Source organism: Dromiciops gliroides, chromosome 5, assembly GCF_019393635.1.
Source record: "Dromiciops gliroides isolate mDroGli1 chromosome 5, mDroGli1.pri, whole genome shotgun sequence".
Lineage (NCBI taxonomy): Eukaryota > Metazoa > Chordata > Mammalia > Microbiotheria > Microbiotheriidae > Dromiciops > Dromiciops gliroides.
Window position 1 is genome coordinate 145,025,582 of NC_057865.1, and position 15,031 is coordinate 145,040,612.

Sequence of the window (15,031 nt, forward strand, 5' to 3'; positions counted from 1 at the left end):
TCCCCAACCACAGGGAGATCTGGATAAGAGAAATCAGAATAGCAGAGGGGATTAGTAGCAGCAAATACAAAGGGGAAGTTAGTGAGCTAAGTAAGCCCTGGGTTCTTGGATAGAAGGAAGTGTGGCACAGGGGCCCTATACAGTCCTGACAAGAATTTCCCCAGACTTCCCTGCTTTGGGGCCCATTCACATACTCTTTACAAATACCAAAGCAGGTTTGTATGTTGAGAAGTGAAGAAAGGGGTGATTCATCATGAGCACTGATTAATAGAGAGGCTGGAGTAGGGAGAAGAGCAATGGGCCCTAGCTTTCTTCCTTAGTGGCCTTTGAAGTTGCATCAAAGGTCTATTTACAGCCACTTGAAAGCATCTCCACTTGTTTCTATATTTTAACAGAAAACAGCATCCTGACTACCCCCCCCAACATCCTTTGACTATTAGAAGTGAGCTCAAACAAGGCAAATATTATCATAATACCATCTATACCATAGCCAGCTAGAAAAAAATGTAGACTTAATTGCTAAGGCAGGGCAAAAATATATGAAAAACAATTGTTTTGTGACTGCCCTTGGATATATTTATTCTCTCTCCCATGTGGTGCATAACCTAATAAGGATTTTCCAGAGCCTGGGAGAATAGAAAAGGACATTCAAACAATTCTTCCAAGCAGTTTAGTGGAAAGACTTGCATGGCCAGGGCTTCTGGTTGCATTAATCAATAAGTTTCCAATGTTTCAAGCCTCCAGCTGTAATAAGGAAAAGCATCTGTCAATAATAGTGAGCAGTTTTATGAGAACAAAAAAATCACATAAAATGCAACAGTAAATCATTCCAAGAATCTATGTATTGGAAACTCCTTATAGCCCATTATCCCCTTCCATGTTCCCCCCCCTCATATTCTTGAAATAACTCAGAATTAAAGTGAAACGTTTCTATACATTTTTTTTTCAGTTGGTCTCCTGTCCAGCTCTCTCCCTTTCCTTTCTCTGTCTCTGTCCCTGTCTCTGGAACACACTTACCAGATTACTACAGAATATCAGTGGCTCCTTGTTACTTCTACAATCAATAAAAGCTCCTCTCTTCGGCATTTAAAGCCCTTCACAGCCTGGCTCCAACCTTGGTATTCAGCCTTATTATACATTATTACCTTATCATGCATTGTATAGGCATACATCTCTGAACCTTTAAGAGACTGTCCATTATGCCTGCAAAGCAACTGCTGCCCACCTCTGCTCTCAGACTCCTTAGTTTCCTTCTCTCTTACAAAGGTCTTCCCTGATTTCTTCAGTTTCTAGTCTCGTGCCACACACCCCACCCCCCCCCCACCCCCACCCCCCCGCCAAACTGCCATGGATCTATTCTTAGAGATTTATATGTTACATTTATCTCTTCATGTATGCTCTTTAAGGACAGGGAGAATTTTCATTTTCATGTTTGTATATTTCCTGTGCTAGTACAATGTCTGGCACATATAAGTTTTTTAAATAAATGCTTATTTGCTGACTGATTAATAGAGGATGCAGTAACTGTGGAGCTTTACATTGGGTCCCTTGGGATGTTAGATGTTACTGCTGAGTACAATAATGTTGTAATGGCTGGGCCATGAAAATAGGGTTGGGGTAGAATAAAAGACACAGTTCAGCCACAAATTCAAGAAGATCCTAATGCTAGCCTCTTTATCATTATCCTGGGTAATGTGTTAATGTGTCCACAATTTACAAACACTAGACTTATGAAGACTTGAAGATGAATTGGCTAGTTTGAGAGTGGAGGATAGGGAGGGAGGGAATCATTAAAACAAAAACCATTGCAAATATGTATAGGTGGTGCAGTGGACAGAGCACTGGGATTGGAGTCAGAAGAGCCTGAATTCAATTCTCACCTTAGGTACTTACTTGCTATGTGTCACATAACCATGTTCACCTCAGTTCCTCATCTATAAATGAACTGGAAAAGGAAATGGCAAACCACTTCAGTATCTCTGCAAGACGAGGAGAAAAAGAAGAGGAGGAAGAGGAGGAGGAGGAAGAAAAAAAATGTGCTTCAGTCTATACTCTGAAGTAATCAGTTCTCTATCTGGAGGTAGATACCATGTTTTAGAACTGCTGTTGTTCATTATGTTGATTAGATTTCCTAAATAAGTCAAAGTTGCTTCTCTTTACAAGATTGCTGTTATTGTATATAAATGTTCTCTCTGGCTCTGTTCACTTTGCATCAGTTCAAAATGAGTCTTCCCAGGTTTTTCTGAAATTATGCCCTTCATCATTTCTTTCACTACAATAGTATCCCATTACTTTCATAAACCATAAACTTGTTCAGCCATTCCTCAATTAATGAGTGGCACACCTCAGTTTCCAATTCTTTGTCACCACAAAAAGAACCACTATAAATAATTTTGTCTTTATGGATCCTTTTTCCTCTTTCTTTGATCACTTTGAGGAATAGTCAAAAATGTCAAAAAGAATGGGTAGTTTAATAGCTTTTTGGGTATAGTTCCAACATTGCTTTCCAGATGGCTGAACCAATTCACACTCTACCAACAGTGTATCAAAGTACCTGTTTTTCTTTTTTAAAAAAAACATGACATTAAAAAAATAATAATAAACATTTTTTATTTGAAGTTTTGAGTTCCAATTCCTATCCTTCTTCCCCTCTCCCCTCCTCTTTCCTGAGGCAGTAAAGCAATCAGATATAGGTTATACATGTGCAATTATATAAAACATTAACATATTAATAATTTTGTACAAAAAAACTTTTAAAAAAAGGAAAAAATGAAAGAAAGTGAAAAATACCCTGCTTCAGTCTGTGTTCAATCAAGATCAGTTTTTCCTTTGGAGGTGGATAGTATGCTTCATCATTAGTCCTTTAGGATTACCTTGGATCATTGTATTACTGAGAATAGTTAAGTCATTCACAGTTCTTCATCAAACAATATTGCTTTCACTGTACACAATGTTCTTGTGGTTCTGTTCACTTCACTGTGCATCAGTTCATATAAGTCTTTACAGGCCTTTCTGAAATCATCCTGCTTGTCATTTCATATAGCACAATAATATCCCATCCCCATCATATACCACAGTTTGTTTAGCCATTCCCCAATTGATGGGCATTCTTTTGATTTCCAATTCTTAGCCAGAACTGCTATAAATATTTTTCTACAAATAGGTCTTTTTCTCTTTTGGGTGGAAGTCTTTGGAATATAAACCGAGCAGTGATATTGCTGAATGAAAGGGTATGCACAGTTATATAACCCTTTGGGCATGGTTCCGAATTGCTCTCCAGAATGGTTGGATCCATTTGCAACTTCACCAACAGTGAGTTAGCATCCCAGTTTTCCCACATCCCCTCCAACATCCAATATTTTCCCTTTTTATTATATTTGTCACCTTGATAGGTATGAGGTGATACCTCAGAATTGTTTTAATTTGCATTTCTCTGATCAATAGTGATTTAAAGCATTTTTTTCATATATACACAGCTTCTATTTCTTTGAAAACTTCATGTTCATATCCTTAGACCATTTATCAATTGGGAAATGACATATTTTTATAAATTTAATCCAGTTTTCTATATAGTTGAGAAATGAGGTCTTTATCAGAGATACTTGTTTCAAAAATTCTTTCCTTATAATCTTGGTTGCATTAGTTTTGTTTGTGCAAAAGTTTTTAAATTTTATATAATCAAAATTATCTTTTTTATTTTTTGTATTGCTCTCTATACATTCTTTGGTCATTAAGTCTTCCTCTGTCCATAAATCTGACAGATAAACTACTCAATGTTCTCTTAATTTGCTTACGATATCACCCTTTATATGTAAATCATGTACACATTTGGACCTTATTTTAGTATACAGGGTAAGATATTAATCTATACCTAGTTTCTGCCATATTGTTTTCTAGTTTTCCTAGCAGTTTTTGTTAAATAATGAGTTTTTGTTCCAAAAACTTAGATATTTGGGTTTATTCAATACTAGATTACTATAGTCATTCATTATAGTGTAATTTGTACCTATTCTGTTCTTAGCCAGTACCAGATTGTTTTGATAATTACCACCTTTTTTTGGGGGGGGGGTTAAATGCGTTTTATTTTAGACAACCTACATGACATGTTTTTAAAAACAATGCCTCCACTCCAAATAAATCAAGGTCAAAAATAAATGAATAAAGCTCAAGATGGCATCAGTCTAAGTTTGTCCAAGTCCTGGTGTTGTATAGATGACAAAAAGCAGCAGCCAGTTATGATGAAAGGTGATTCAAAGTAATCAGCTGAATTTGTTAACATTTCTCCATTTCTAAACTATCCCTAAAGAAAACCATATATGGGGTCACACCATCCTCATGGAAGTCAGGAGAGCCACCGTGCCATCTGGATTCATGTTTTCGCTATGAAGAACTGATAGTTTGTTTTTTTTTTTAATTTTGGCAAGGATGTGTTTGATTTGTTCTGCAGCTCAGGCCATAAAAAGTTTTACTCTATCTGGTTTGTGTTCTTCAAATCTGCCTTTGATTGATTTCATGTAGTCTTTGATGTACTTTTTGTAGGATTCTTTTCTAAAACTAGTTTCTTGCAGATGATGGTTTATTATTATGTCAACTCCAGTGATTACAGTGGCATCTGTTCCTTCACCCTCAGGACCTTCAACAGAGGCATTCCCACCAATGAGTGAATCATCAATGGTACCCTCTGTCCTACTGACCATCTTCCCCTCCACCTCCAGACACAGCCCATTTGCAATCTCCCAGATCTTGTAAATGTCAGAGAACATCTCATCATGGCTGATGAGGTCCCGGTTGATGATCACGCCGGTGGAAGGAGGGAAGTGGCAGCCTAGCGCTGAGTGCCCAGAGCTAGGTGTGAGCTCGATGCAGCTGGAGTAGCCCTTGGGAGGGGAGGGGCGATAATTACCACTTTATAATGTAGTTCGACATCTGTTACTGCTAAACCACCTTCTTTTGCATTTTTTATTGATTCCCTTGATATCCTTGAGTTTTTGTTCTTCCAGATGAATTTTGTCATTACTTTTTCTAGATATATAAAATATTTTTGATAGTTTGATTGGTATGGCACTAAATAAATAAATGAACTTAGGTAGGAGAGTCATTTTTATTACATTGGTTTATCCTACCCGTGAGCAATTAATATCTTTCCAATTGTTTAAATCTGACTTTATGTATATGAAAAGTGTTTTAATAGTTCTGGTCATAGAGTTCCTGGGAATGTCTTGGTAGGTAGATACCCAAGTATTTTATATTGTCTACAGTTATTTTAAAAGGAATTTCTCTTTCTATCTGTTGTTGCTGAACTTTGTTGACAACATATGGAAATGCTGATGATTTATGTGGGTTTATTTAGTATCCTACAATTTTGCTGAAGTTGTTAATAATTTAAAGTAGTTTTTTTAGTTGATTCACTAGGATTTTTTAAGTATAACAGTAGATCATCTACAAAGAGTGATAGTTTTGTTTCCTCGTTACCTATTGTAACTCCTTTAATTTATTTTTCTTCTCCTATTGTTATAGCTAACATTTCTAGTACAATATCAAATAATAGAGATGATAATGGGCATCCTTGTTTCACCCCTGATTGTATCACAAAGGCTTCTAGCTTATCCCCATTACAGATAATGCTCACTGATGGTTTTAGAGAAATATTACTTATAATTTTAAGGTAAGCTACATGTATTCCTATGCTTTCTAATGTTTTAATAGGAATGGGTGCTATATTTTGTCAAAGGCTTTTTATGTGTCTATTGACATAATCATATGATTTTTGTTGGTTTTGTTATTGATATGGTCAATTATGCTGATAGTTTTCCTAATATTGAACCAGCCCTGCATTCCTGGTATAAATCCTACTTGTACCTGTTTTTCTTACAGCATTCATCATTTCCCTTTTTTGTTAACTTTGTCAGTTCGATGAGTGTGAGGTGGTACCTCAGAGTTCTTTTAATTTTTCTCCTGTGCATTTAAAAAAAATTCTTCAATGGGGGCAGCTAGGTGGCGCAGTGGATAGAGCACTGTCCCTGGAGTCAGGAGTATCTGAGTTCAAATTCGGCCTCAGACACTTAACACTAGCTGTGTGACCCTGGGCAAGTCACTTAACCCCAATTGCCTCACCCCCAAAAAAATGTTTCAATGACCCTTTTCCCCCTTTGGAAACACTATTGTTAGTTCTCATTTCTTCCCCCTCTAAATTTTTCCTAAAGCAATTCTTGTAACAAATAAACATATTCAAGCAAAACAAAATATGTTGGCTAGTTTTCCTGAACTACTTTTTTTCTCTTCCATTTAAAAATTTTTATTATATAACACAAAAAAAGAAAACTATAAACCAACATCATTAATAAATATAAACTCAAAATTTTAAATAAAATCCTTATATAATAATAGCAGCAGCAATTTATTTTTAAAAACTCATTAATTATGATAAACTTAGATTTCTGATACCCTTAAAGAATAATTCAACATTGAAAAATGATTAATATAATTAGTTGTATTAAAGAAAAACCTGCAAAGCCACTTTATTGTATCAATAGATACAAAAAAGGCTTTTTGACAAAGTATGATATTCACTTATACTAAAAGTCTGGCAGGCTTAGGCATAAAAGATTTTTAACATGATGGAAAGTATATACCTAAAAATCAAAAGTGAGATTATATGCAAAAAGGAAACACTAGAACCTTTTCCAAAAATGCAGGAATAAAGTAAAGCATGTCTTTCTCCCTACTATATTTGACACAATTCTGAAAGTACTAGCAATAATAGTAAGACAAAAGAAATAATTTAAAGACATAAAGATGGGAAAAGTGAAGATAAAACCATCCTTCTGGTTTGCTTACAAAATCATAGCGAATCAAACAAAAACTGAGAAATTTAGTAACCAACAAATTATTAGAAAATCCACAAAAATTAACATTATTTTAATGCTACAATGACAAAATCCAAGAGGAAATATTAGAAAAGGTTATATCATTCAAAACAACTGCAAAATGTATAAACGATATAGGAATCAATCTAGCAAAGCTCACTCAAGACCTTTATAGACACAGTTACAAAATTTCCATAAAGGGGGAAAATGACTTAAATCACTAGGGGGATAATAAATGTTCATGAGTAGGCTATGACTACTCAATAAAAATGACAGTACTACCTAAATTAATTAATAGATTGCTATACCAACTAAACTATCAAGGGAATACTTTATAGAACTAGACAAAACAATGATGAAATTGATTTGAAGGAACAAAAGATATAGAATATCAAGGGAAATAATAAAAAAAGAATAATTGCTATTAATTCTAATATCCAGACTATATTATAGAGCAGCAATCATCAAAAGTATTTGGTATTGGTTAACAAATTGAAAAGTAGAACATTTAATGCAACAACCAAATGTTGATATACCTGAAAACATAAACTACAAGGAGACTATTCTCTATTTAACATGAATTGGTGAGAAAACTGGAAAGCAATATGACAGGAAGTAGGTTCAATCAATATCTGATACAATATACCCTATTAAATCAAAATGGATATGTGATCTGAATATATTAATGAGATCATAAAAAAGAGAGAAAAGAAAATTAGATCATAAACTTTTCACAGATCTAGCTTAAGGTTGAATTCTTAACCAAATAAGGGATAGAGGTGTTCTTAAAATATAAAAATAGATCATTTCATTGAAATGAATTTGAAGTTTTTGCCTGAAAAAAAACTTCTAATTTTTTCTTAATTGAATATTATTCTAAATGAAATCATCTCTGGATTAGGGAGAAATGTTCAAACTGTATCGTCTTCCATTCCCTTAGACATTTCTCCACCCTGACAACTTTCTATAACATTTGTAGGAATATTGAACAAAGAAAATATCATAATATGGGAAAATAGAGATTAGGGGTCAACATTCTAGGACAATAGTAATTTAATTTCTACTAAAGCTACTCAGACTCTGGATTCAATCCTTGACCACTCCCATAAAGGATTGAAAGAACTTTCTCCCATTACTCAAAAGCTTATTGAATGCCTCCTGTTTTCATAGTAATGGGATGGAGAGACAAGTGTTCTCCCTAGCTGTTCTTAGGTACCTTGATTGATTTCTTCTACTTGGCCACATTGCGTTAGGCCTCATCACTTAATTGATAATGAATTAAAATGACTAATCTCTATATTTCCTCTTAAAATAAAAAAGAAAGGACTTTCTCCAGTGATCAATATCTTAATCTGAGCCCATTCCTAACCCCAGTATGCTGCTATAGCAGGTACAGCCTCTCATCTTCCTTTTATGTAGAAAGCAAGTCCCTTGAGAGAAGGGATCTCCCTCTTTTTAAATTGTGTTTCTATTCCCAGAGCTTAGCACAATGATTCTCATTCTTGTTGAAAATTCCTGTGGTTCACTGATGTGAAGAGTCTCTTGCCATGTTTATTCTCTTGTGCTAAGGAAAGGTTGGTTATTTATTTATTTATTTGTTTGTTTATTTATTTGTTTATTTATTTGTTTGTTTGTTTGTTTGTTATTTATTTATTTATTTATAGTAGGCTTCTGTGAAAATGAATACCTTGATTCCTTACCCCCCACCCCATTTATCTAGGTACCAGAACAACTGTAGGAGGACTGGCTTTATTGGCTAGCACAACAACAATCCTTTTCATAAAACTAGCTGGAAATGCAGGTGAACCAGTAACCCTGAAACCAATCAAAGACTTATCTGACTTGATAAGATATCAACCATGGGTAGGCACCTTATTTTCAGCTATTCCCTAACTGAATAATCCTTTTCCTTTTCTGAAGAGATCTTATTAAGACATCTCCTAATCAAGCCTTGAATTGAACTGCCTCTTTATCAAAGCCCCACATCTTCCACCACCGGAATTCTCAAGTGGGCCTTTCTAAGTCCATATTTCCTCCGAATTTCCTTCCCTGCCTTTCTTTAAAAACTGTATATAAACCCTTGCAAACTATTTCATGGTGTCCTATTCAGCATAGGTTGGAGAGCCCCACCTCAGCTGAGATATTTTCTTCCCTGCTTTAACAAAAAACTTTCTTTAATTTTATAGGCATTGTCCTTCTCTGCTTTCCTTCCCTTTTAGGAAGAAGGGGATTTAAATCTGGAGAACTAGCTTTAGCATTCTCCAAATCCCCAAGTGCATACAGAAGTTTACCCGTAACTTTGTTAGTGAAGAGATTCCTAGGGTCAGTTCAATTACCAGCCATTTGTACCCTTATCTTCCTCTTCTCTTCTTTCCCAGTGATCCTATTTCAGAAAACTAATTCAATATAGCAATTTTTCTGCTTCAGCTTCCCTGTTTCCTTTAGCTACCAGAGATGCTTCCTTTTTCTCCTTTTCTTTCCCTTTCTTTTCTTTCTTTTTTACTCATCCTCTTTTTAAAAATCTGCTACTGCCTTCTCTTCTTTCTCTCCTTTTTCTTCCTTTTCTTCTCTGAATATACTAATTTAGTAGGGGCAGCTATAAGAGATAGACTTGATGGAGATTTACTTAAAAGATTGGAGCACCTGGCTGAGAATCAATGCCTAAAGTTTATGTCCTATTTCACTGCTGATATATTATGTGTACTGTGACCTCAGGCAAATCAATTGACCTTTCTGTAGCTTAATCTACTCATTCTAGACTGTAACCAAATTAACCTGGACCCCAGGGTGTTCCAGTGATAAAAAATGAAAAATTGTCTAACACCACTTATCTTCCACTATTGCCTTTCTTCTTTAGCCCTTTAGGGGGATTATGCCTATACTTGCTCCCTGCTTTTTTCCTCTGCCTTTTGTTCCTAACAGTTCAGTTAATGCCAGCTCAAGCTATTTCTTTCTTGCAAATAAACACATCTTTAGCTCCTTTTCTTTTGCTCCTCTCTCTTCTAACTCTTGCCCAGTTGCCTCAGGAAAAAATCCCCCCCCCCTATTTATTCCATATACAAGCCAAAAGCTCAAGGCTCATTTGTGAGCTTTGATCATAGATGATAAACATAAGAGAAATGTCAGTAATGTGCTTGTATACAGCAAAGGGACTACTAGAAGTTTTGATGTGAAATCATGCATGATTTTTTTAAAATGTCATCAACCAGTAAAGCCCTGAAAATTTCTCAGAAATAGCCTCAGAATCTCCTCAAGTCTTAACTTTCTTCCTTTTCTAACTAAACCTACTGATTCTCAAGGTGATGATCTATTTAAAACAATTATGCTTTATTTAATTTTATTGTTTCTGTTTTGTTTAATAACTTGCATTAGTTCTTTAGTTTGCTGCTATTCTTAATCGCAAATGTAGAGTATTTCAGTTACTATGACATTATGGCTTAAATCGATTTTCATAAGCTAGCCTGGAAATAAAACTATCATCTATGATATTTTAATGGGAAAAATTATTCCAAGTTACAAACAAATGTCTTACAAAGGAACTTTTGAAATGCCCACTATAAATAAGTTGGAGGGCTTTGAGTAAGTGGTTTACAAAAGTGAAATATACTTTATCATTCTGGAAGCTTTTTTCTGATCTTCTGAAATCTCCAGAACTATATTCAAGACAAGCACAACACATTCAGTTGAGACCTTACTTATCTTATGTATGTCTTTCCTAGCAGCCTCTTAATAGGGATCTCATCAAAGTGAACATGCCAATTACCCCACTTCAATTCTATTTCCATACCATTCTAGTTAAATTCATAGGAATTTCCTTTTTTTAAGCATTTGATTGAGAGAGAATGTGGCCTAATGACTAGAAAGCTAGCCTTCAAGTGACAAAAATTGGGATTGGAGTCCTACCTGTGAGGTGGCTGGTTGGCACAGTGCTGGAATGCTGCGCCTGGAGGGAGGAGCACTTAAGTTCAAATCTAGCCTTAAATACCTCCCAGCTGTGTGACCTTGATAATTCCAGCACCTACCTTGCAGGGTTGTCCTGAGAATCAAATCTGATGTACAATTGTTCAGTTGAGGCTGATTCTTTGTGACCTCCTTGGACTGTAGCATACCACTAACTCTCAAAGTCGGCCCAATCTCATGTTCATTGTTTCCATGACACTATCCATCCATCTTATTCTCTATTGTCATTGAAACCTTGGTTCATCCCAACTAGGCTTTATCCTCTGTTCCTTTTGCAATCTCTAATGGTTTCCAGCACACTGTACATGGAAGACTCACTGTAAGCATTTAATGATGATACCACCTATTAAACTACAGGGGACTGTGGGAATTATTTATATTTAAAGGCAACTAGGTGGCACAGTGGATGGAATGCTATACCAGGAGTCAAGAAGGCCTCATTTAAAATCCAGCCTCAGGTAATTTTTTAACTGTATGGCTCTTGTCAAATTGCTTGTCCTCAATCTGCTTTCTTTCCCTCACCCATAAAAAGGGGACAATAATAGCATCTACATCCCTCAGTTGTTGTGAGGATGTATGTATTTATGTACTTTACATATATATGTTTATACATGTAGACACGTGTATATAGGTGTGTATAAATACATTTTATTCAAATACATTTGCTGTATATGTATATTTATGTCTACATCTATATTTATATCTTAAATATATAACTATGCCATATACATATATTTCTCTCTGTGTATATATGTATATGTGTATATAGATATATACACACACACACACGCACACACACACACAATATATATATATATATATATATATATATATATATATATATATATATATATATATATATATACACACACACACACACACCCCTACAACCCACAGAGATGTCCCCAAAGTTTTAGTGATATTTTAGCTTATTAAAGAGTATAACTACACTAAAACTTTTAGATGCCCTATATGTGAATACATTCATGTGTCTATATCTCTATTATATCTATATCTATATATCTACTGCTATCTCTCCATCTTGTCTGTCAAGATAGCATTAGAACTTGTCAATCGTCTAGCTGAACCTTTCACAGTGTTACATTTATTGCTCCCCTTGGAGCAATGCAATCCATCACTTTGTTTTGCTGGGATTGAGAGTAATAATGGAGATGTAAATAAAATACATTTTCCCTTAGAAACCTTTGAAAGCTGAAAACATTAAATCTATCTCATCCTACACTTCAAAAATATAGTTAAGCTTCTTCCAATTCCATTGCATTAAAATGGATAGAGGAAAATAGATGTGCTGTATAATAACAAAAGCAATAAATATCTTCCTTCTTTCCTTCAAAAGGCTTACTATTTTAAATCTCACGTGAACATATAGGGGAGGGAGGAGCAAGGAAGAATGTTTAGGACCAAACATCTGTTGTATAAATTCATCACTAGAATTTTCCTCATTGTCCCCTCATGTAAAATGGGATATATGATTTCTAACATCTTTACTCACTCTTAAATTTTATGGTTAAGTGATCTATTTTGCTAAATGCATTGATCTGGGGAAAGTCCCCCTAAGCCTAGGAAATGAAAAGCTTTGGAAAACCTATTTTTTCTTCTAAGCACTTAAATAACTTAAAGTCAAGTCATACAGAGAAAATGATTGTATGGCAAATCTCATTTTCTTAATAAATTTTAGATATTAAAAAATAATTAGCCACTTGACCACTTATTATTTGGGGATGGCTCTTATTTTATTTTATTTTTTGGTGAGGCAATGAGGGTTAAGTGACTTGCCAGGGTCACACAGCTAGTAGGTGTCAAGTGTCTGAGGCCAGATTTGAACTCAGTCCTCCTGAATCCAAGGCCGGTACTTTATCCACTGTGCCACCTAGCTCCCAATGGCTCTTTTTTTATAAAGTTATCTCAGTAACTTATACATTGAGAAATGAGACCTTTATGAGAAAAACTGCCATAAACTTATTTCTGAGCTTCCTGCGTTTCCTTCTAAGGTAGACTACATACAACTTTTTTCGTAGAAACCCTTTTAATTTAATGTAATCAAAATTATCCATTTTACCTCCCACAATCCTGTCTATGTCTTGTTTGGTCATGAACTCTTTCCTTATCCATAGATATGAGAAGTGATTTTGTTGCATGTTTCCCTAATTGGCTTATATAAAACCGTTATTTCTAAAACATGTAACTATTTTGAGGCTTATCTTGATTACAGTGTGGAGATGTTCATCTATGCGTAACGATTGGAATAACGCCACCTGCTGATTACTTACTGTAGAGGAGTTCTGCCCATGAAGGAAGGTCTTTGAGGGGCAAGACCGAGTCAGGAAGTGACGCGGGCTAGTGGGAGGAGGAAGGAAGAGACTGGCGCTCAGTCTCGCTCTCTTTCCTCTGGACTCTGGCGGAGAAGGGAGCTAGAAATGTGCTCTCCCTTTAATAGATAGGAATCTAGGCCTTTCTCTCTCTCTTTACCAAATTCTTATTCTCCTTAATAAATGCTTAAAAGTCTAACTCTTGCTAAAGCTTTTAATTGATTGGCGACCACTCATTAGATATTTTAGACAGTTTAGCTAGAATTTTAGCCCTTGACAGATGGCTGACCACGAAGAGGAAAGCTGAACCTCAGTCTTCTGATCTTCTGGTTGGGTAAGAAATTTCCCCTACCCTTTAAATTGCTAAGTACTGGCGCACTGGCTGTGTTTTCCTTTAAATTTTTTCAAATGGACCTTTTAAACTCCCTAATTACCCTATTTTTGATTTTAGTCTGTTTAACCAGACAAATGGGAGATAAGATCATGTTAATGCTTTGTTTTTGTGGATTTTCTATTTTCTTTTTATTTTTGTTAAAAGAGCCAGTAACTTACTCACAGGAGGAAATATCTCTCCCTCTCCCAACCATGCTTTTTCAGAGAAACCTGAAGAGATTCCTGCTGCTTTCCCAGTTCCAACACTAATTGTTGCTCTAATTTGCATGCCGGAGGCAATGACCCACCCTCTAGAAGCTTTTAATCCCCTAGCTCTGGAGGCAAAGGGGGGGAAGAGGAATCCAGGCCTGATTTCAAAATCAAGTCTGATTCAAATTGCGCTGGTCCCTCCCTCCTCTCCAACCCCACCCTCTACTCCTCCCATGGCCAAGCCCTTTGCTTCCCCTGCCTGGAAGTCCAGAGAACTGAGGTGCATGCTCAACTTTCTCTAAACTACATTTGCAGCTTCAGCTCAGCCCTTCCCCAGGCTGGCTGTCTTCTGAGACAACCTTAGAAAGCCCTTTAAATTCCGATATGCTTGTTTTTGTCATAATTTTGCTAACCTGCTTTTGTCTTTCATTATTAATCTTATAAGCAGTTGTATGGTGAAAAGACTGACAGACAGTATAGAGGGGTAAAGAAGAAAAACTTAAGCTTGAATAAGAATGACAATCAACATAGTTCAGACTCTGCTTCTTTTGCCATGGAAGGTATATATTTTACAGAAATGTAGAAGTAAGCAGCAAGGATTGATGAGTATTGGGGATTTTAGATACCCGGAATCAAAAAGTGTTCTGAATTCACTCAGAGTATAGTATCAGTCAGAGGTTAAATAGGATTTCTATGCTATTATATATACATTTTGAATTAATGGTATGGGTTTATTTTCATAGAGATTTTCATGCTTTTGAGATTGTGTCTTATACTTAGTTTCTAAAACAATGGAATATTGTTAAAAGCTTTTATAGTCATGTGATCAAGTTTATATTTTATAATACTCTTATTAATATTAAGTTCATATTCATTTAGATTTCATTAGTTTGAATTCATTGTCTTTATTGTTCCATGTGTATTTTCTTCTATTCATTTGTCTATCTAATTTTGAAACATTGCAAGATGGTTTTGATTTTATTATACAATGTTAATTCTAGGAGTATTGTGCTCCCATATTCTGAGTTGTTTGTTTTTGTTATTTTTTCTCAACTGATTATTTGATCAAACTCTTTAAAACATTTCCCTGGCAAATTGTTTGCCATGGCAAGTGTAAATTGATTCTAGAAGTATTATTTTTGATAAGCATATTCCAAAAAAAAAAAAAAAAAGAGGGGAACATTTGTAAAAGTTTTCTTTGAGATTGTGTTGTGCTTTAACTTGTATTTAAATATGTTCTGATTTTTCACAAAAGTAATTGTATACTAAGTGCAAAAAAGGGGTATTATTTGA

General features: G+C 35.2%; 1 pseudogene; it reads right to left on the reverse strand.

The window, feature by feature from the left end:
* Positions 1-4,272: 4,272 nt before the first annotated feature.
* Positions 4,273-10,973, reverse strand: LOC122728837 (annotated as a pseudogene).
* Positions 10,974-15,031: the final 4,058 nt, after the last annotated feature.